This window comes from Mesoplodon mirus (genome assembly GCF_964341445.2).
Source record: "Mesoplodon mirus genome assembly, chromosome: 9".
NCBI lineage: Eukaryota > Metazoa > Chordata > Mammalia > Artiodactyla > Ziphiidae > Mesoplodon > Mesoplodon mirus.
This window is the reverse complement of record NC_138985.1, coordinates 26,067,146-26,089,602: the sequence shown is the minus strand read 5'-3', so window position 1 is coordinate 26,089,602 and position 22,457 is coordinate 26,067,146. Positions and strand designations below refer to the sequence as shown.

Sequence of the window (22,457 nt, the reverse complement as noted above, 5' to 3'; positions counted from 1 at the left end):
ACCCCCTTCTCCATGGGGGATAAGTTCCAAGACCCCCAATGGATGCCTCAAACCTCAGACAGTACCAAACCCGATGTATATTATGTTTTTTCCCTATACATACATACCTATGATAAAGTTTAATTTATAAATTGGGCACAATAAGAGATTAACAATAATAAGAGGGCTTCCCTGGTGGCGCAGTGGTTGAGAATCCACACGCCAAGGCGGAGCGCGTGGGTTCGAGCCCTGGTCCGGGAGGATCCCACGCGCCGCAGAGCAACTGAGCTTGTGTGTTGCAACTGCTGAGCCTGCACTCTGGAGCCCGTGAGACACAACTGCTGAACCTGAGTGCCACGGCTGCTGAGGCCCGCACGCCTGGAGCCTGTGCTCCACAGCAGGAGAGGCCAACGCGGTGAAAGACCCCCGGGTGCCACAACTAAAGAAAGGCCTGTGCGTGGCATTGAAGACCCAACACAGCCAAAAATAAAATAGATAATTAAATAAATAAATTAAAAAAAATTTACACTTAAAAAAAACAATAATGATAAAATAGAACGATTATAACAACATACTGTAATAAAAGTTATGCGAAAGTAGTCTCTCTCAAAATGTCTTATTGTACAAATTGAATCCCTTTTCTACCTTAATTGTGGCCATAAATTTTGCAGTTTGAGGTGTGACAGAAAAACTAGCAAGAATTTCTTTTTCCTGCACAATTTCATGAATAAAAGATTCACTCTTACTGTAGATCTTAGCAACCTCAACGAACCTTTTTTTTTCTTATTAATTCGAGAACTTTGAACTTTTCACTTAAAGGAAGCACTTTAGGCTTTCTCTTTGGCATATCCGAATTGCCAGCATCACACGCTTGTGCTTTGGGGCCATTATTAAGTAAACTAAGGGTCACTTGAACAAAAGCACTACAATACGAGGACAGTGGATCTGATAACCAAGACGCTACCAAGTACGGAGCAGGATACGCTGGACAAAGGGGTGAGTCACATCCCGGGCAGGATGAAGCAGGATGGCACGAGATTTCATCACTCTACTCATAGACTAGCATTCAGTTTAAAACATATCAATTGTGCAGGGAACTCCCTGGCAGTTCAGTGGTTAAGACTCCACGCTTCCACTACAGGGGGCACGGGTTCAACCCCAGGTCAGGGAACTAAGATCCCACATGCTGCACGGTGAGCCAAAAAACAAAAAACAACCCAAATAAGTATGAATTATTTATTTCTAGAATTTTTCATTTGATATTTATCGACTTCGGTTGACTGCAGGTAACTGAAACTGTGGAAAGTGAAACAGATAAGGGGGTACTACTGTATGTCTTGTCATATGCAGAATTCTAACTTTTAGAATCATAAAATACACACACACGGCTACATTGGCTATATGTTTGGATGTACACTCTATTAAATAATTTCCTAGGAATTGCTGCAAAACTATTTTAAGAGCATAAAATACAGTACAGCTTAAATTAAAGTATCTCCTCAAATCTCAAAATTTCTGGGATGCTGCCATCTGAAAACTCTGGGGTTAATTTATTCATTCGCTCAATATAAATAAATTTTAATAGCTACTTTGCTAGGCAATACAGTGACAAAAACAGAGTTCCTGCCTCAAATCGTTCACATTCCCATGTGAGAGACAGCCAAGGTAACACAGGCATTTGACGCAGGGAAAGTATTCACAGGATGTATGGGAGCACAGAGCAGGGACAACTAACACAGTTGGGGTTAGGAACATCTTCTCAGAACAGGAACCACATAATCTGAGTTTTAAGTGATAGTGAGACAGATAATAGTTTGTTGTCAATTAATATCCCTTTCTTTCTTCCACAGAAACAGAGTACCTGGTTTTTAGTATGGTCAATGCCACCCCTCACCCCAAGATAAAAACTACATTACCCAGCCTCTTTCCAAGTGACTAAGTACTTGTTAATGTATGTGAGTAGAGGTATAATTTGATAGCTCTCAGGAACCTTCCCCCAGAAGACAGCTGGAATGTGCTCCTTTTCCTCTTTGTGCTTTCCTCCATCTTTCTGCCTGGAATATAGATGTGATGGCTGGAGCTCTAAACACTATCTTGTACTATGAAGACTAAGACATACTGTAGGGGAGGCACAGCAATGAGCTGGAAGAAGCCTGATTTCCTGTGGACATCCCAGAGCTGAGATGCCACACCAGTGCCTAACTGTCGTCTTCTGAATTGTCACAGGAGAGAATTAAAGTTCTATTTAATAATGTTGTTATCTGGGGTCTCTGATATAGCTAAACATAATCCTGATGGAGACGAGTAGAAGTTATCTAGACAAAACAGAATATAAAAGCCATTCACTACAGAGGAAACAACACGTGCAAAATAACAGAGGCAAAGGAGCACGGTGCTTTAAGGAAAAGGGGTTCAGGAAGGAAACAGATTGGGCAAATAGCAGGCTTGATCATCATACTAAGAAGTTTGGATTTAATTACACATGCATAGAAGTCATTCCAACACATAAGTAAATTAAAAAGGAAAAATTCCATTATAAAGGAGTAACTTTACATAAGGCTCAATCTAAGAACCTACAACTGGTATTGGGGGAGGAGAGTGAGACGGCTATATTTCTTTCACTGATGTATGCATTTTGGCCTTGGCTAGCTTGTTTAGAGCTCAAATAAAATTCCAAACGCAGTCTAGAGGAAGGTAGGTATATTCGTTTCCTGTTGTCACTGTAACAAACGATCTCAAAATGAGTGGCTTAAAACAACCCAAATTTATTTTCTTACATTTCTGGAGGTCAGAAGTCTGAAATGAGCCTCATCAGGGTAAGGTCAAGGTGTGGGCAGAGCTACGTTCTTTCTGGAGGCTCTAGCAGAGCCTTTTCCAGCTTCTAGTGGCGGCCTGCATTCCTTGGCTTGTGGCCCATTCCTTCATCTTCAAAGCACATCCCTCCAACCTCTGCTTCCACCATCACATCGTCTCCTCTGACTCCAATCCCTCCTGACTCCCTCTTATAAAACTATCCTGAGGATATTCCAGGATAATCTCCCTAACTCAAGATCCTTAACTGAATCACATCTGCAAAGTCCTTTTTGCCATATAAAGTAACATTCACACGTTCCAGGAATTAGGACATGGGCATGTTTGGGGACTACTGTTCAGCCTACTACACAGCAGGGAATCAGGCAAAAAATTCAGATTACAAAATGGAAAATTCACTCACTTTAAAAGCCATTTAGGTCAATTCTCTACTCTATACTTAAATATAACATTCCCGCTAAGGCCCCACCCACTGTCTGCTTTGATTGAACTCTACACTTACTGCCATGTTCACTATCTGTCCAGGAATTCTACACTCCCCTCGTCCCTTTTTCTTTACGGCTCCACAAGTAAAAAGTTTGTCCTTATTTTGAGCCCAATTCCCTACCCTATAACATCTCACAGTCTCAGCTCTGTCCTCCGGAGGCATATGCCTTGCTAAGTTAACCACTGTATCCGAGATGTCTAATAAACTTGCCCAGGGCAGGACGTGAGTTCAAGGTCCTCCCTCTGCTGGCTGCTCTCTCCTTAAAGAACAATTTGTCACACATGCCTCCCCCATCAAGGTACACTGTGCAGTAGTCTGACAGTGCAGGGTGCTGATGTTTGTTTGGATGCATGATTAGGCATTTACATACAAAAGGAATGTCATAAACAGATTAGGGGTATTATGAATGTGTCACCAGCAGCATAAAACATAATGAACGTGAAGGTGTTTGGATTGTAATATGGCAAACGCAACATTATTTGAAAGTAAATAAACTGTAGGGCTCGGTTTTTAAGCATCCAGCGTGGTCTTCATAGCAAATATTCTTTTAAAGAGCACCATTCGGTCTTGGTCATATTGAACACTTCCTAGAAATGACGACAGAAAGATAGGGTGGTGTATGGGTTCTTTAAAACATATTGGTTGTTGGCATCTAGCTATCCAAATAAACTGAACAGATTTCTGGGTGGCTTTGCCCTCTGGTCAAAAGATGACTCCCGTAGAGTGGCCTAGGAAAGCTAAAACTTCACCTTGACATCCTTCAGAGAGAAGCCACTCTTGTCCAGGTGGCTATTAAGGACCCCAGGAAACTCCTGGGGACTGGTTCAGGGTGCAGGAAACAGCCTTGAACTCCTGCACTGACTGCCGCGATCCCTCCAGGAGCAGTTTCTGCCTCTTCCACTGAAGCTGAGGAAGTTCTGAGTAATAGCTTGTTAAGCAGCTAGAGGCCAGTGCCTCTGAACTCTACTGAACAGAGAGGAGAACGCTCAGGATGAGCTGGAAGCAGGTTCTGGGTGATGTTCTGCTTGGCTTTCTGTCCCTTGATCCTCTTCCCCCACTTCTGCAAACTCTGGGGACTGTGCTCAGAAGATGCAGAGCTGGTCCAGTCCTCACTGCGTGCTGCACCCATCACTTGCTCGACTTTGTCCTGAAGCCAAGTCTTGCCTTTTTTTTTTTTTTTTTTTTGGTGGTACGCGGGCCTCTCACTGCTGTGGCCTCTCCCACTGCGGAGCACAGGCTCCGGACGCGCAGGCTCAGTGGCCATGGCTCACGGGCCCAGCCGCTCCGCGGCATGTGGGATCCTCCCGGACCAGGGCACGAACCCGTGTCCCCTGCATCGGCGGGTGGACTCTCAACCACTGCGCCACCAGGGAAGCCCAAGTCTTGCCTTTTGCTCAAGTTCTGAAGAGTAGTTTCTGCCTTCTCCCCGGGAGCTTCGTTCTGTCCTTAAAACCGTTCTGGCCACCTTGTCCTTCCAGAATCTGGGAAAATCGATGATTCCACCTTGCTCTTGCCTTCTTCCTTCTTATGCCAGGATTTGAGTTCTGCTCCTGAGCTCCAGCCCTGTGGCTGAGGCCTTGCCAAGCAGAAGGATCTACCTAAGGTCCACTGCATACTGTTTGCTAGGGTTCTGTGATGTTCCTTGAACCTACAATCTCTGTTTCTGTGTTTTCTCAGGGCCCCTTGCCATCTCTTGGTAAATCGACACCGTATTTACCAGTTATCATGTCCCTCCTGATGGGTTGGCATGCTCTTCATTGCCCGTGGACAGGCTGTCCCCTGCCATTCCGCTGACCCACACCAGTGAATGTGTCCAGGTCCAAGTTCTTACATCATTGGGCTGCTCTATCCTGCTAGGGCGACCAACCCTGTCACTCTGCTCTGTGGTTTGATATAAGACCCAGGGATCAATGAGCGATCCTTCGGATTAATGGCATTTTTCAAAATGCACCATTAAGATAGTTTTTGGAGTGCTAAGGCTTAGGAATACCATACACTTTTCTTTTATAACACATGATTATATAATTCTCTTTTATAACACATGTGGTGTGATGAATTGGGAGATTGGGATTGACATGTATACACTGATGTGTATAAAATGGATGACTAATAAGAAAAAATAAAAAGTAAATAAACATACACAGGTTATTTGTGAGTTAAAAAAACAAAACAAAACACATGATTTACATTCTAGATGCACATCTTGTGTGTATGGAAGTATATAAGGAGGGTTTTTTTTTTCCAAGTAGAGGAATCAATATTATACTTTTTACTAGAAAATTCTACGAAGAGACCATCTATGTTATTAAAAACAAAAAAGATAGGTTAATTTCTACTAATCTATTTGTTTTTACCCCTATCGTTTAGGTGAACTTTTCTCTTTGCAAAATAAAGACTTAAAGGTCTTAACTCACTGAAACATTTTCAAAAGCACCTAATAAGTAAATAAGGCAGACAATACATATTCAAACATTTCTTACTTTAGTGGTAGAGATGTTGCTATTATACAATGATCATTATTAAAATAAGGTCTCCCTTAAGTACAGACTCCAGTTTTCATGCCTACACTACTATGCCCAGTCCGTTGTCTCCAGCTAACATAACTAAATTTTCCCCGGCACAAAGTAGACCTCGTATATATAATAACAACAATAACTGACATTTGCATAATACTTAAAATATTTAACACAACACTTTCAAATACGTCACATAAATACACATACACTTCAAATTGGGTATATTAGCCAGAAGTATAGGATTGGATTACTTCTATTAAAAATATGTATATGTATATATGTATATCCAATAAAAGTATGTATATCCACTAAAGTCTAAAACGGACAGATTTTCCAGACAAAGACAAATATCCCAGGATATCACTTATATGTGGAATCTAAGAAAATGATACAAATGAACTTATGTACAAAACAGAAACAGACTCACAGACATAGAAAACAAACTTATGGTTACCAAAGGGTCGGTGGGGGAGGGATAAATTAGGAGGTTGGGATTGACATACACACACTACTATATATAAAACAGATAATCATGGGCCTCCCTGGTGGCGCAGTGGTTGAGAGTCCGCCTGCCGATGCAGGGGATGCGGGTTCGTGCCCCGGTCTGGGAGGATCCCATATGCCGCGGAGCGGCTGGGCCCGTGAGCCATGGCCGCTGGGCCTGCGCATCCGGAGCCTGTGCTCCGCAACGGGAGAGGCCACAACAGTGAGAGGCCCGCATACCGCAAAAAGAAAAAAAAAAACAACAAAAAAAAACAGATAATCAACAAGGAGGTACTGTATAGCACAGGAAACTCTACTTAATACTCTCTAATGACCTATATGGGAAAAGAATCTGAAAAAGAATAGATATATATATATATGTATGACTAAATCACTTTGTTGTACACCTGAAACTAACACAACATTGTAAATCAAATATACTCCAAAATAAAATAAAATTTTTAAAAATTAAAAAAATTTAAAAAGATATTTAAAAAACTGACAGATTTTCAAATAATCAGTAGTCCTAATAGAGTGTTATAGGGGGAAAAATATGTTTCAAAGGCTTAATTCTCACTAACATATTGAGATTTACATTTTTATTAGAAAAACAAAAGTAAATTGACCTTAGTATTCACAGAAATGTAGATTTGGGGGGAGAAAAAAACCCAATAGGCATTAATACCTATAATGTAAAAATATAAAACTGAATTTTGTTGTAACACCAGGATCGGCACCAGAGTTTGTCTGTGGATGGTATAGATTGCTTTTTCTACACTTTTTGGGGGGTCATGGTTTCAACCGCCTTTTAGATTTCAACCATATATTACACTGCAAAGATACAAAGTTATAACAGAGTTCCATGTGTTTAAATAGAAGAGCACTGAGATAAACTTCTCCCTTTTTCCCACCTCACACGAAAGTTTAAATGTTGACATTCCCATTCATATATGTGAAGTATCTAATAAGGGTAAAGAAGAGAGGTCCAAAGAAAATACATGGCTGAAAACTTAGAGGGTGATGCTTGATATTCAGGAAAAGCACTGGAAGAGGCTGGGTTGTCAGAGCATTTCCCTGCATATAAGAGAAGGTGCACTGGTTGACAGAAGTGAAAGATTTAGACCATTTCAGAAACTGTTCAAATATGTGTATCCACTCTATTTTTCCCTCATGAATTCGTTTTTTTTCCCCTTTATTTGCCTTTCTTTAGTCTTCTTTGTTATTACCTCCTGTGCTCCTTTAAATAAAGACAATGGAAACCAATGATAAACTGGAGTCAAAGTTGCTTTTTACATTGGTTTGGAAATCTCTGATTTTATCTAAAGTTAATTTTTCTTTTGGCTCAAATATTCAAATAGATGATATGAAGGCCTAAAAGTAAGTTATTTTCTATTTCAGGGGAGACACACGGTTTTTGTTTTCTTTTTTAAAACATCCTGCCCCTGAAAGCATCTGTATCCAACTCTGGATCCCAGGCACAGGGTTTGAGGGATGACGGAATGCAAAGAGCCCAAGGATCATCTTCAAGCAAAGTTGGGTTCAGTTTTGTTTTGTTTTTTAATGAAAAGAATCCAGTGTCATAGAGAGCATCTTGGTATTTCAACTGGAATGGCTACCTTTGGTTTGGAGTTCCTGTAGCTTTGGTTTGATTTAAGACCAGTGTGTTTAAATGACACCTCTTTTGTTTTTTTTGGACTTACTGGAAAATTTCACAATTCAAGATGTAGGAAAATAGAACAGAAAGAAAACTGTCTGTAATTCACTGCAAATGAAGGGACATTAATTAAAACTCATGGATCTCAAATGTCAAGTATGGAGTAAGCTGTCACTTACACTTTCTGAGGACTCAGGGACCCTACTGCTATACACAGGCAAAAGATACTGAGGAAAACCTTGGTGCCATTCTGAGTATAACTTGAGCTACCATAAGCACAAAGAATAATATATCTACAAAACAGAAATAGAGCCATATATGTAGAAAACAAACTTATGGTTACTAGGGAGGAAAGGGGAGAAGGGATAAATTGGGAGATTGGGACCGACATCTACACACTACTATATGTAAAAAGATAGCTAATAAGAACCTACTGCGTAGCACAGGGAACTCTACTTAATACTTTGTAATGACCTATATGGGAAAAGAATCTAAAAAAGAGTGGATATATGTATATGTATAACTGATTTGCTTTGCTGTACAGCAGAAACTAACACAACATCGTAAATCAACTACACTCCAATAAAAGTTTTTAAAAATAAATAAAACTGGAATAATAAGTTCTCTCCTCCGGAAGAACATGCTGCCACAACCTGTGGTCTGCTTTAAAGAGCTGGGTGAGAGTCCCAGCTGTAATCTTGCTCATGTCCAAGAAATTGACAGCTCACCTTCAACTCCAGGCCACAGAGGGAGGAAATAGGACTGGGGTTACTTCCACGGGAAGTGTTGACAGGGTAAAGGCCTTACCGGTTCAATTCAGTGAAACGGCTCCAATTAAATTTCATTTAAAAATATAATCTTCAGGATTATATTGTCTTGTTTTTAAAGTCTACTCCACCCTATTCTCTTGAATGATTCCAGAAGAATTGTTTAAGTAACTTATTTTTTTTAACCTTCCTGTCAGATCTGGTTTTTCCATCAGTCTTAATATACCGTTTATATATTTTTTTTAAGAAAAGAAGAAAGCATTATAAAGATAGCCAAACAAGATGATATATATCATCTCTGCTAAGGTCCTGCTATGGAACTGAATTCCTTAAGTTTGAAATGCGTTCCATGAATGTAAAAGACATAAGCAGTCAGTCGTGATGGCTAAAAAAGGCGAATGAGGTAACAGCAACACGGACGGCTGTTTGTCTCAAATGTCCTATAAATAGGAATGTGAAATTAATTTTTTTTCAATCTACATTCTCTCTATTGAAGGAAAATGCTCTTCAGTGGTAAGCTGAGGTTAGGTGTTGAAATTAAAATTTGAGTTGTCATTTCCATGCTTGTCATTTGGGAACTTCTTACTGAAATAAAAACGATACCAAGGTGCATATTTCCTCAATTTCCTGTAAAACTCTTGAATGCAGGATGCCACTTTGCATCTTCTAATCGAGTCTACTGGATTTATCTCCCCCTGCTGTATGTGTGTTGCAGGACAGTTGGAAAGAGGGCTTACCCGAGGCCTGCTATTGTGACAGCTGGTGGCTTTGGCATTTTCGTATAAACATGCAAGCCGAAGAGAAATTTCTCCTTTATAATTGGCCCCATTTCCCCCTTCCTGGGACATTCCACAATGCCACCAACAATGAAGTGCTCAGAAAGGAGGAATTGTTTCTGTTTATGTGAAAATCGATCTGAACTCCGTGAGGCAAGGGAAGGAATAACAAAAAGCTTCAAAGACCACAAAGAGAAGTTATAATCAAATCTGGATGCTGTTTCTGAGATCTGACAGAGCTGCTCCATACACCCGCTCTGAATGCGCAGGGAGCTAGGACCAACTGCCTTTTCGTCTAGCCCTGCCTGCTGCATTCCCTGCATCGCCCTGGCCAAGCTGCTTGGTGAAGCCGAGCCATGGCCCTGCCTGGGTTAAGTGCGGGTAATGCTCCTAGCGACCACCCAACTCTCAATCACAAGCGAAGCACCTCACACGCTAAGCCACTGGTCACAAGCTTATAAAAGCGATGACCAAAGAGGCCTTCAGAAGGCAACAAGAGGACATGGATGTTTGAGTCACTCAGAGTTGAATGCAAACTCACTGCCACTTACTGGGGTCGTGTGACCTCGGTCAGGTTACATGATCTCTCCGAGGCTCAGTTTGCTCATCTGTAAAATGGGGATGGTAGTGTCTCTCTCAGAGTGTCCATAGGAAGATTAGCATCTACATAGGTAAAGCACCTAAATGCAGAGTCACAGAGAGTTTGCTAGTTTCATCAAGTGCCCTTGATGGTAACTATCCTTACTACGCTTTCCGCCATAAGCTATATCTCCACACACAGTGTAACAGAATGCACAGATTTTCTATGATTCTTACCAGCCAGGATATTACTATAATTCAGCTTAAGGGAAAACACATGTAGAGGCTTGAAGCAATCCTAAGTGTGTTACCATCTCACAACATCCTGGAGCAAATTAAATATCGTGCTCTATTCTTCAACTTCTGCCCCTAGGAAACATGAAATATAGGCATCCTTTTTAAAGGAAAAAAAAATGTTGACACCAGGATATAAGAAAGAAAAGTTTCATCCTGTATCTTTATCCAAATAACTCCACTGACTTCCGCTGTGATGGCAGTCGAATCACCCTTACGGGTAAATACTGTTTCCCTGATAGGCTTCAATTCAAGCTTCCCTTTTGGTGCTTAAAGCCCATTTCTTCTCATCTGCCACATTAGGCAATTAATTGGGTCTTTAGAGGCAGCTATCATACACCCCACTGTCATTGCTACTCAGTCATACATCTTAAATTCTCCACATCTTGCTACTTAAACCCTACCCCTTAATCACCTCATCATCTTTGTCACATTTAAAAAATTTCCTTCCACTTAATCAACTCCATTTTCTAAGCTAGAGTACGAACAATTGTGCAGGATTCTACTAAAGCAGCTTTCCTGAGGCTCAATGAAGAGGAAGCATTTTCTTCTTAAGTGATTTCTTTAGATCCCAGGATAGTTTTTGCTTCTAGTGCAAGAGCATCACCATGTGAGCTGTTCCTGATCTGCACTTCGGTGTTGCCCTCAATCCATTTCCATTTTTAATGCCTTTGAACAAGGCTCTCACGGGTGGAGGCTGCACCAGCTTGAAGTAAAGGTGCCCCACTCCCACTACAGACACTCAGCCACCCAGACACCCCCGTGGCCGTGCTCCTGGCCGACCCTCTCCTGCCCGGTGTTCATGGGTGTTAAGCCCTCACAGGAGAAAGAAACCCCTCCTGATATTCTTCAGGACCCTTGGTCCCTTGAGCTAAGAAACAAGAAAAACTTCTGATCCTCAGAAGATGGGCAGCTTTCTATTTTGGCTTCCCTAACCTTTTGTTAGTGTCAACTAGCCAATTTCTCCAGTGAATGACTGTTACAACCTGTTCCATGTGGCTCCAAGGGACACACGTGCTCAGTGGAGTGACCTACAAAATGCTTTTCCATGGGATCTGAGTAAGAGCTCTGGAAAGAAAAGGGCACCACTGTCAAGTAACTTCAGGAAACATGACATCTCCCTCTTGGAGACTCCAAGCTATCTTAGAACGTTCATGGATCTGAGAAATGCCAAGGTAACGAAAATCCATGGACCTTTGTTTAAGGCAGTTTCCCAAAGGTGTTGGACAAGAGAGTCATTTCTTGGTGAGACAACTATGAGGACGTCAAGAAGCTGTAGTGTGTGCAGAGTGTATTTTGGAAATGCAGCACCGTTTTGTGGTCTTGCTCTCATTCCCCCTAAACAAGCCGTTACGTTCTCATCTGTAGTCTCTGAATCATTTTCACCTGCACGATCTGTCTAGCACAGTGCTGTTTCTGGAGGATGCTCTCACACTGCTGTGGTCTCCACTGAACACGCTGTGTACAACACATTTATCCAAGAGCCTCAAAGCTGGTTTGGCCCTACACACAGATCTGGCAGCGACAGTCCAGGGTTCCCTGGTCCCCACTGCACTTCATTTGATTGGTCACTGTCAAACGCCCCATTAGACGAGCTCCTTGTCAGTCAGCACTTGGCCCAGAGTAGGTACTAGATAAATGTTCAGTGAAAGAATGATTTGTTTTACTGTATTTCTTAGAGAAATATGCATGATTATTTCAATGTCCCATGTTTGAAAAATAACTAACAATGTGGCTAGTTTTATTTTCCCCCAAGAGTTGTGGCTACTGTAGACACTGCTGAGAGTTTATTAATTATCTACAACGTGTTCCACTTACTCCTACCTGCTGGGTCCTTGGCATGTATTGTTATTTAATTATCGTAATTATCTTCAGTGTTTGATCTCCATATTGCAGAGAAGACAGATGTCACTGAGACAGGTCAGGAAGGCTGATCAGGAAGGCCTAGTATCGCCAATCATTTCTGGCAGAGCTGAGTTTGTACTCAGGTCTCCCTGACGGAGCCTAAATGCACTCCTCTCTACACCACACATATACGCCCCATGCACATGGGAAAACAGCATAGAAGTTCGCTAATTTTTTCTAGTAATCATATATTTTATTGCGGTAATATATATAACACAAAATTTATCATTTCAACCTTTTTTCATGTGCGCAATTCAGGGGCATTAAGTACATTCACACTGTTGTGAGACCATCGCCACCATCCATCTCCAGAACTTTTCCATCTTCCTCAACTGAGACTTTTCACCCATTAAACCCTAACTCTCCATTCCTCCCCCACCCAGACCTGCGGAACCACACTTCTACTTTCTGTCTCTATGACTTTAACTACTCTAGGTCCCTCATATAAGTGGAATTGTACAGAATTTGTCACTAATTTTTTTTTTTTTTTTTTTTTTTTTTTGGCAGCACCGTGTGGCATGCAGGATCTTAGTTTCTCAGCCAGGGACCAAACCCGTGCCCGCTGCAGTAGAAGCACTGAGTCTTATCCACTGGACCGCCAGGGAAGTCCCTAATTTTTAAATTCCTGCTCTGGCCATAGTATCAACCACTCACTTGGAAAAAATATCACTGTAACGTTCTTGTACCAGCACAACACTGTTTGCAGGTTAATTAAAGTTGCTTGAAGGGAACTGGCTTTAACTTGAAAATAAAACCAGCCCCCAGTGAGCAAGAAAAAATTTGCCCACATATACCAGTGCCACAAAAAGATCACTGCAAAGATGAGAAATCTGGGTAAGTCAGCGTGGCGCTTAACGTCACGGGTCTTTTGATGATTGAAACCTGCATATATGCCGCAAATATTTTTCTCCCCCCCCCCACTTTCAAACTGCTTTTCTGTTAATGTGTGAAAACAGCACAACTTGAGGGAAATGTAATCCACAAGTTTTGGTGCGTTTACACTTATATGCTCTTGAGAATATCGAAATGGCCTAACAATATATTTTCTGATGGCTTTTTTTTTTCATAGAAACACAATAATAGACTAAAACCAAACTTAATCCCCAAAGGATGGAGGCTCAATCAAAGTTTAAATTCTTGAATTTTAACATTCTTAAATAAATTTCCAAGCTCCTCTTTAAATAAAACATTTAAAATATGTTCATCAGCCTTTAGACTAGAGACTAAAGTTGTAAGATAAAAAACTCAATAAGTGGCTCAACCTTCCTTTTGGGCTCAACTTGAGGAGACAGTAGGAAATAGGAAAAAGACAACAGATTTCAGAGATACTCAGATCTGGGTTCCCAGTGGTGCTGCAACACTTAGCAAGTCTCAATGTTCTCAACTGTAAAATGGGCGTAATAATGTACGGCTTACTGGATCTTCCTAGAGATTAAACAAATCGTATGCATCAAGGGCTCGGGGGTGGGGAGAGAGAGAGAGAGAGAGGACTACTCAACAGATGTTCACTTACATTCCCTTGTTTCAAATTTGAATGTTCCACAGCAATGAAGCTATTAAAATCTATTCACAAAATACCTTATATGCAGTATTGTAAATTACATTTTTCTTTTAAACTGAAAGAATGCAAAAATCAATCTCATCAAAGCAAGACGAGGCACTAAAAGGTGAAGTCAGTTACTTAAGTTCATGTATCAACTTGAAGGCCCAGCAACCAAGAGAATGCAGTTTCTGAAGAGTTTATGGGAGGTAAACTGTTGAGGATATTCTTTAAGTCTATATGGGATAGTATTTCTCTAGCTTTTTGTGGCTGCAGCATCTTGTTGATGCTTTTATCTCACTATACACGCTTCTGAAATCCCCCAAATGTCTTGTACTACCTTTTTTTTTCATTTTTAATCTAATTAAAATTAGGTTTTCTCTTAATTGCTTGAAAAGCATATGGCTTCTTGCAATAAGCTGGAGTCTAGGGTTCATTGGAACACTTTCAACAGACACAGGGTTCTGAGTAGTTTTGACTAACGGGTCACCCACCCTGAGAGTCACGTGGCCACAGTGACTTACATGATGCTCTGATGAAGGACACGTTGGGGAGCATTTCAAGGCCCCTCACCCCTCCCCCTCTAGGCCGTGTACTAATCTTACGCAAAGGATGAGCCCAGGGACATGGTGACTGCTAATGCCATACCAGATAAAGATATGACTATAGGGGGATACGGTCCCAAAAAAGTCGGTACACAGCTAACACAGAGAAGACAGCATTCGCTCCTGCTGAAAAGGAGATAAGCAATGAATTTCAAGACCCAGCTCAATGCCAAATAAATCCTTAAGGTTTGGAGGTGATGGCATAAGTGGGATATTGCACATGACCCCTTGGTTAGGTTAAAATATCTGAAGGTTCTTATTTAACCCTTTTACTACCATTTCTTCACCTCCACCAACACTTATTAATATTTACAGTACAGTGTGTGCCTCTTCAAAATTAAACTATAATCCTTTGAAATAAGAAGATAGCTAACTCTACTGATATTTTCTCTGGCTAAGTCTTCTTAACAGGAGTAAATCTTGACACCTTAAGGAACCATACTTAAAGAAAACAACTTTCCCCTGGGACTCAGCCCACTTGTCATCTCTTCATGGACCACAGAGTCCCTACCTGGCAATGCTGGAGGACAGCAAAGCCATTCCTCTCTCAGAGAGGACTAAAATGACCCCTTCTCCAACCCTAAATAAACCCGGCAATGAGGTCAAGCAACTCCTCCCGGCTGAAGCCCACTTGGAGGCAAAGTTAATGTCACTTCCTAATTATCCAAGTTAATTCCACAACATGGAAGTCCAAACTGGAAGATAATTTCAAGCCTTTTGTATTTAGCTATTACATAGTATCCGATTCTACTTCTCCAGCCAGTTTACATGCTTAATTACATTAAATTAATTTATTCTTTAAAAATCTAGCATAAAGTCAGTATTTAAATTAGATCCAGAAAAAGACTTTTCTGGATACCCAATGAAAGCTGGCAGCAGCGAATACAGCAAGGACTCAAGAATTGATCCCAGAAAATGTCTGATCCACCTTTTAAGACGAAAATGACAAAAAATGCTTTATCATCATTGAGACTTCCACTCTTCCTGTGCTTCCTGTGGCTTTTTATTTTTGTTTTTATTTTGTGTTGATTTCTGTGTTTGAGGTGACATTCAGTGGTCTACTCAGATGATGTCAAATACACCTCTAACCTCAAGGGTCATTCTGCATAGTGATACTTGAGAAAACACCCCAAACAATGTAGAAGTCCAATTAAGTATGCACCCAGGAAAATTCTTTAGCCATATTTAGAAATATGAATTTCTAAGAGTGAAAACAACTCTGCACCCCAGAACTTCATTGATAACTTAGGACTGATTTGGAACATGAGTTTCCGGCCTTTTGGTCAGATGCACTTATCTTAGCACCTAGGTTGATGAAGATGGTTGAAGAGGAACAACTGAGATCTTGGCCACCTTCCCAGTCCCGAGTAACAGGAACGTGAATTCCCTGAGCGTCAAAGTCCAGCTCTCACGGAATATTTCTTCCTCATGGCACAGATAAGCATCGTTGATGGAGATCCCTAAGTCATATCAGCGATGGTAACTTGGCTCTTAGGGCTTCTCCAGTTCCTGATGGAAAGACATTCCTGGGGATGCTATTCACTCCTCCTGTTTCCTCCCTGCTCTCCTAGGAAGGAAAGTCACTCTGGCTATTCATTTCTCACTGAACAATGTCTATGACCCCGCCTCACGGGAACGGGATTTCCAGGGAAGGCTGCAGGCACTCTGTCAAATCACCTGAGAATATGCTGATTTATTTAACTCTCAGGGCATTGCTATGGGTTAAGGGTTTAATCAAGTTAAAAATAATTGAGGACTTTGAGAAGTACCATGGCTAGTCTATTCAAAAATCCACTTCCCTGCCAACTCTCTCTCATTCTGTTGACAGACTATAGACCCTTCTTTTCATCTCTTTCCTCTTTTTTACAGCTTAGCCTGGTCCCTGAAGGAGTATGATCTTTCTAGAACATAGATTATGCACTATACACAATGTGAAAACTTTGCACACTCTTCCTGTTGTCATCTGAAAGATTTTTCTACCTGGAAGAAATAACTTATCTCACCTTTCACTCTCAGATTGGTTTTACTTAGAATTCCTTATGAGAACCAACATATTTAAACTTTATGGAGGAAGATAAGCTGAAACTTTTGTGCCTCTTTAATTTGTCTTTTTCCCTAGTAAGATTTGTGACAGCTTTCCCCATTGCTGTTATCCGTTATCGAAATTTAACTAAACTTTGAGGATTTGTGATTTCAGAAGCATCATCTAATTTTCTATGTAAAGGGGGAAAAAAGCTAAAAGTAACAGGGAAAGTTGAAGGCGTGTATAGCACAGAAGAGGAAGATCTGTAACCATGCAAGAGACTAGGTGGTCACTCCATTTAGTATATGTACTTCAAACTAGAAACAAACTAAAGAAGTAAAATAGATCTCTTTCAGATAGCTTCCGCAGGTAGTCAATCTGTTCATAAAAAAATGCATACTGCTTTAAATTGCCACAAATCATCATTTTAGTTATTTTTCATCTAGTAGTTTTTTATCCTAACCATCATCCAGAAAATGTCTGTTAGGTACTTCCTTGGTACAGAGGGTGCTGGTTAGAGTTAAAATGACAGCATCTTTGCCCTTCAGGAGCTTTACAAAAGAAAGGTGTCTTAGATCATCACTTATAAAAAGTCTTGCAAAACATTCGGAAATACAGTATGTTAGATAATCAAATAAAGAAGTACATTCAGCTTCTTAAAAAGTCACTATAAAAATCCAAATGTCAATATTCGAATACTTTGGTTTAAGCTACATTAATTCATAATGGTGACTGTTCTTCCTGTATCCAATGCCCACTAGTGAAAAATTGTTGCAGGTTCCAAATACGAATATTAAAATACTGTGGGGAAAAACTTAAGAAAAGTTTTATTTAAAAGAACTTAGAGCTGCTTTCTGAAAACACAGATCAAGGGACCAGCAGGCAAGGGTAATTCAATTTAAAATCATTTTGCATGATAGAAGACGGCTTCCCTCTCACAGCCCTGACACACTCACCACTCAAATACTCCCCAGAAGTGCTGCTGGAATCAAATGACCACCATGCACATTTACGGGGAGGTACTGGTAAAAGGTTATGGTGAGAAACTAGAGGTATGCATCAAACTCTATTTCAGTGACATCCTTTGAAGTTTGGAACTCAGCACCAAGGCCGTTCTGGCATCTACACAGTACACGGAAGGAAAACGTGTTCCTTTCTGGCTAAAAGGCCAACAGCCAGCGGTATTACAAGAAGATGCAAATGGTGAATGGCTCAGTGGAAAGTGGCAGTCCTTTGGAATGTGATAACTAGTGTAAGATCTTCCCACTAAAATCACAAATAAGGTGATGTTTATATGATGGCCCATCTCTTATTGAGGAAATGTGGTATGACCTTCAATGTCCTTCTTACTTCCGTAATTAACAAATGAGAATTTTATCAATTTCACAGTTTAAAATTCAGGACATTAGAAGTTTTATAAAAATTTTCAATGGAGTTAGAAGCATTTTAGAAATTACACCTAAAAGCAGTCAGTGAGAACACCTGCCAAGCCAGGTTTGAGATTCCTCCCAATCTCCTCCTCTGGGTCCCACTTCACCCCCAGATAGTAGAGACCTGAGACCTCAGCATAGTCTCCTTTACATTTTGATCTGTTTGTAATGTGATCATTAGCTCTGCCTGAGGTCTTATTCTCCTGGCCTCTGGCTACCTCTCCAGGGTCATCTCCATTCCTGCCCTTTCTCAGCTCCTCCAGCACCACGCTCAGCACCTCCCCGTCCCTCCCTCAGCCCACACCAGTTTGGCCCAGCTGACAACTGGTCGTAGGTCACGTGTCTGCTTACATTTCATTCACAGGGACACCTTTCCTGATCCCATGCTCTAGGTGAGGTCTCCCTCATCTGTGCTTTCAGGCCATCCTGCTGTTGCCTCTGGTTCTCCATGGAAACGCCCATCTCACTTTTCTGAATTTATTATTCAGAATAACAAAAAAATTCCCTGGCACACTGTAAGCTCCATGAGTGACTGGGCCCGTCCTGGATACAACCCTAACACCAGAGCTTCATATAACGTATGGGACACAGTAGGTTTAGTGAGTTAACTTGTGTGTGTGAGTGTGGGTTTGTTGAAGGTTTTAGCACTCAACCAGGTTACCTTAGTTAATTATGAGCAAATTAGTAGACTGTGCCCACTGTGCTGACACGTCTGTCACTAATCCAATGGTGAGCTAAAACTACTGACTGACTACTCCACTCACCAGGGACTCATAGAACACCAGATTACTTAAGCTGGGCAAAGAGAGATATGATGCATCTTCTCATTTATATTCCAATTAATAACTAGTTTTCTTTGTATCTTTCTACCTTTAACTGTAAAATAGGATTTAAAGGTCGAATGAGAGAGTAGTTTAATAAACAATGTTTGAAAAAAGAATGATAGTATTAGCAGAACTACATCTCGTATTTAGAGATAATTCATGACTATTAACTAGTTTGCATGCTTTAACTATGACACGTATGTACACAAATGAAATTTCTTTCTTAACTGTTTACTAGAGATTGGAGGTGGTGGGAAACGATATGAAAAGGGAGCATGTTACAACAGATATAAATTAATAAAGGAGATAGTTTGGACTATACTACTTTGTTTATTATTTTAATATTGGTAATGGTTACAAATATTGGAACAATGTATTAAGTGCTGACAATAATTATTTAAGTAGCAAAAAGAAATTTTGAAGAGGTAAATAATTTCCTGTTCCTGTTCAAAGTATCTTCAACATTGGTGGACGAGCACCTTTAAGGTTTTAATCAATTAGCACTCTCCTATACAGGAACTCTAATGTGAGAATCTGAGGGAATGCTGTGGATTTATACATCTCTAAAAAAGGTGCCATAAATACTGTTCTCCAAGAGACAAATTTCTCATAATGACTAAGATGGAAAATCCTTCAGGCAAATTAGTGCAACATGTAGAAAATTCAGTGCTGTTCACAAGAGATTAATGAATAACAAAGGTAATATAAATAAGTAGTTTTAATTATGATTTTCACTGTAAATATAAAGATGCAGACATATATGTAAATCAGCAGAACTACATTTAATGAATCCAAAAATGTGTGTCCACTGGCTAACTAGAAAACAGTGCAGCATAAACACCACTTTTAACTCCACCCATCCTTCCTGTTTTGGCAGATTCGCCTCACTGAGGCATTGTGGGAGAATCTGAGTTATTTCTACAGCATTCATGAGGTTCCCAATGAGGACACACCTTACAAAAAAAGGCGGAGCTATCATCCGTAAATAATATCAATGAAAAGGACAAACCAAAGGAAAATTTTAAATTATTTACTGATGAATTCTCTTTGCATTTAATATCTCATCCTGTCTGAGTGGTCTCTTACTGGGATACACTGAACTAGGAGATACGATAGCAACTTCTTATCGTATGTCTATGAGCAGAATTGTCTCTCCCCTTCATGGGGAGTCCGGATGTGCTGCCCTCAAAAGACACTCAGATACTAATTCCAAAAATAATCTAAACACATCCATTTCATCTCAAATCTGAGACTTCCTTTGTTGGTAATTCTATAGAGAGAATATAAGGTCAGTCAATAAGATAGACATACCAAAAAGATGCCTAAGCCCTATAAAAATTAAAGAAACAAAAACAAAAATTTCCAAAAGGAGATTAAAAATAGATTGCTTAGACCTGAGAATTATATTGTAGTAAATTGAATTTGGGGCCCTAGTTATTTACCCCTCCCTCTGCCCATGTCTTCATCATGTAACTTTACAGTTTCTCTTAAAAAGAGAGATATATTTTCCCCAACCCCATGTAGCCTAACACTTGCTTTGGCCAATGAGTTGTGGGCAGAAGGGTCTGTTAGTTCTGCAAAAGCTCTTAAGTGGCATTGGGGTTTCTGTTTGCCTTCCTGCTCTTCTGGCATTGCCATGAGAAGAAATGAGAGGCACATGGAGCAGAACTGGGCCTAACTCACACTGGAACCAAGTCCAGCCAGACCTGCATCTAGAAGCAAAGCCACCCAGGCAAGTCCAGCCTAGATCAGTCGTCTACCATCCAATCCACATGCACGGAATAAATACATGCTTATGCTTGAATGTTACTGAGATTTTTGTGGTTATTTGTTACACAGAATTATTGTGAGAATAGCTAACTGATACACATACATTAAAGTGAGCAAAAGAGGTATGTATTCTCCTTTAGGAGCCTGAAAAAATATTTCCTTCTTGATTGATTGTTTATTTATTTACCAAGGAAAGTCAGTAAATGCACATCTGACTGATAGAGAGTTACATCCAATGAGTTCATTCTAGATTGGCCTCTGACTTACTTTTTTCCTTACTATCATGCTAATAACTGTTATTAACTTTCAAATGTTTACCTTATTCTCTCATGTGTTGGGGATATCAATGTGGTATGACCTCATCTGTAAACTTGTGGAATTAAATTAGATCAGTGTTTCTTAAATTATTCTTTAGGGACCCATGGTTCCAAAGAGGTGTTTGGAGGAGTATAGCATGATGAAAGCAGGGGAAAAAAGGTAAAGAGTTGGAGTGCTAACTTATCAATTGCAAAATTCGACTTTGATCTGTTTTAGATAGTTAGACTTCATTTGAGAAATCAGTTCCACTGTTTAAAAATTAAAGTTAAAAACTACTGGACAAAATGCTTTTTAAAGTCTTCTCATACTGAAAGCACTACGATCACATTTTTTGCTTTGACTACCCCCTTCTCTTTCTCGCTATTACCATGTCCTTAATTTCAGATGCCGATTGTCACCTGAAGTCTTGTAATAACTTCCTAACTTGACTCCCTGCTTTAAGTTACAAGTTGTGTCATTTCACTCCTCTGCTTAAAACTAGAGTAAAACTAAACCTAGTGGGGCCTTGAGGCTCTGCTTCTCTCTTCAGTCTCCATTCCTGCCCCTCTTTCCTCACTACTTATTTATTTATTATTTAATTTTTAATTTTTTAATTTTTTAATCTTTATTGGAGTATAATTGCTTTACAATGGTGTGTTAGTTTCTGCTGTACAACAAACAAAGTGAATCAGCTATATGCATACATATATCCCCATATTCCCTCCCTCTTGAGCCTCCCTCCCACCCTCCTTATCCCACCCCTGTAAGGTCATCACAAAGCATCGAGCTGATCTCCCTGTGCTATGCAACAGCTTCCACTATTGCACTTTACATTTTACATTTGGTAGTGTATATATGTCAACGTTACTCTCTCACTTTGTCCCAGCTTCCCCTTCCCTCCCGTGTCCTCAAGCCTGTCCTCTACATCTGCATCTTTATTCCTGCCCTGCCACTAGGTTCATCAGTACCGTTTCTTAAGATTCCATATATGTGAGTTAGCATATGGTATTTGTTTTTCTCTTTCTGACTGACTTCACTCTGTATGACAGACTCTAGGCCCATCCACCTCATTACAAATAACTCAATTTCGTTCCTTTTTTATGGCTGAGTAATATTCCATTGTATATATGTGCCATGTCTTCTTTATCCATTCATCTGTCAGTGGACACTTAGGTTGCTTCCATGACCTGGCTATTGTAAATAGTGCTGCAATGAACATTGTGGTGCATGACTCTTTTTGAATTATGGTTTTCTCAGGGTATATGCCCACTAGTGGGATTGCTGGGTCATATGGTACTTCTATTTTTAGGTTTTTAAGGAACCTCCAAACTGTTCTCCACAGTGGCTGCACTAATTTACATTCCCACCAACAGTGTAGGAGGGTTCCCTTTTCTCCTCACCCTCTCCAGCATTTATTGTTTCTAGATTTTTTGATGATGGCCATTCTGACCAGTGAGAGATGATACCTCATTGTGGTTTTGCATTTCTCTTAGTGATGTTGAGCATCTTTTCATGTGTTTGTTGGCCATCTGTACGTCTTCTGTGGAGAAATCTTTCCTAACTTTCTGTTCTCGTTTAAAGCATACCCAGCTCTTTCCCACCTCAGAGCCTTCTCATAAGCTGGTCCCTCTGCTCGAATGCTCTTCCCCTATTCTTCAATGTCAACTTCTAACTCTCCTTCAATTCTCAGTGTTCAAGTCATCCTCTCAGAGAGGCT

General features: G+C 40.4%; 1 protein-coding gene across 3 annotated transcripts in view; it reads right to left on the bottom strand.

The window, feature by feature from the left end:
- SUGCT (succinyl-CoA:glutarate-CoA transferase) overlaps positions 1–22,457 on the bottom strand; it is a 720,769-nt gene that overhangs the window by 126,901 nt on the left and 571,411 nt on the right. The gene's annotated exons all lie outside the window — the stretch shown is intronic.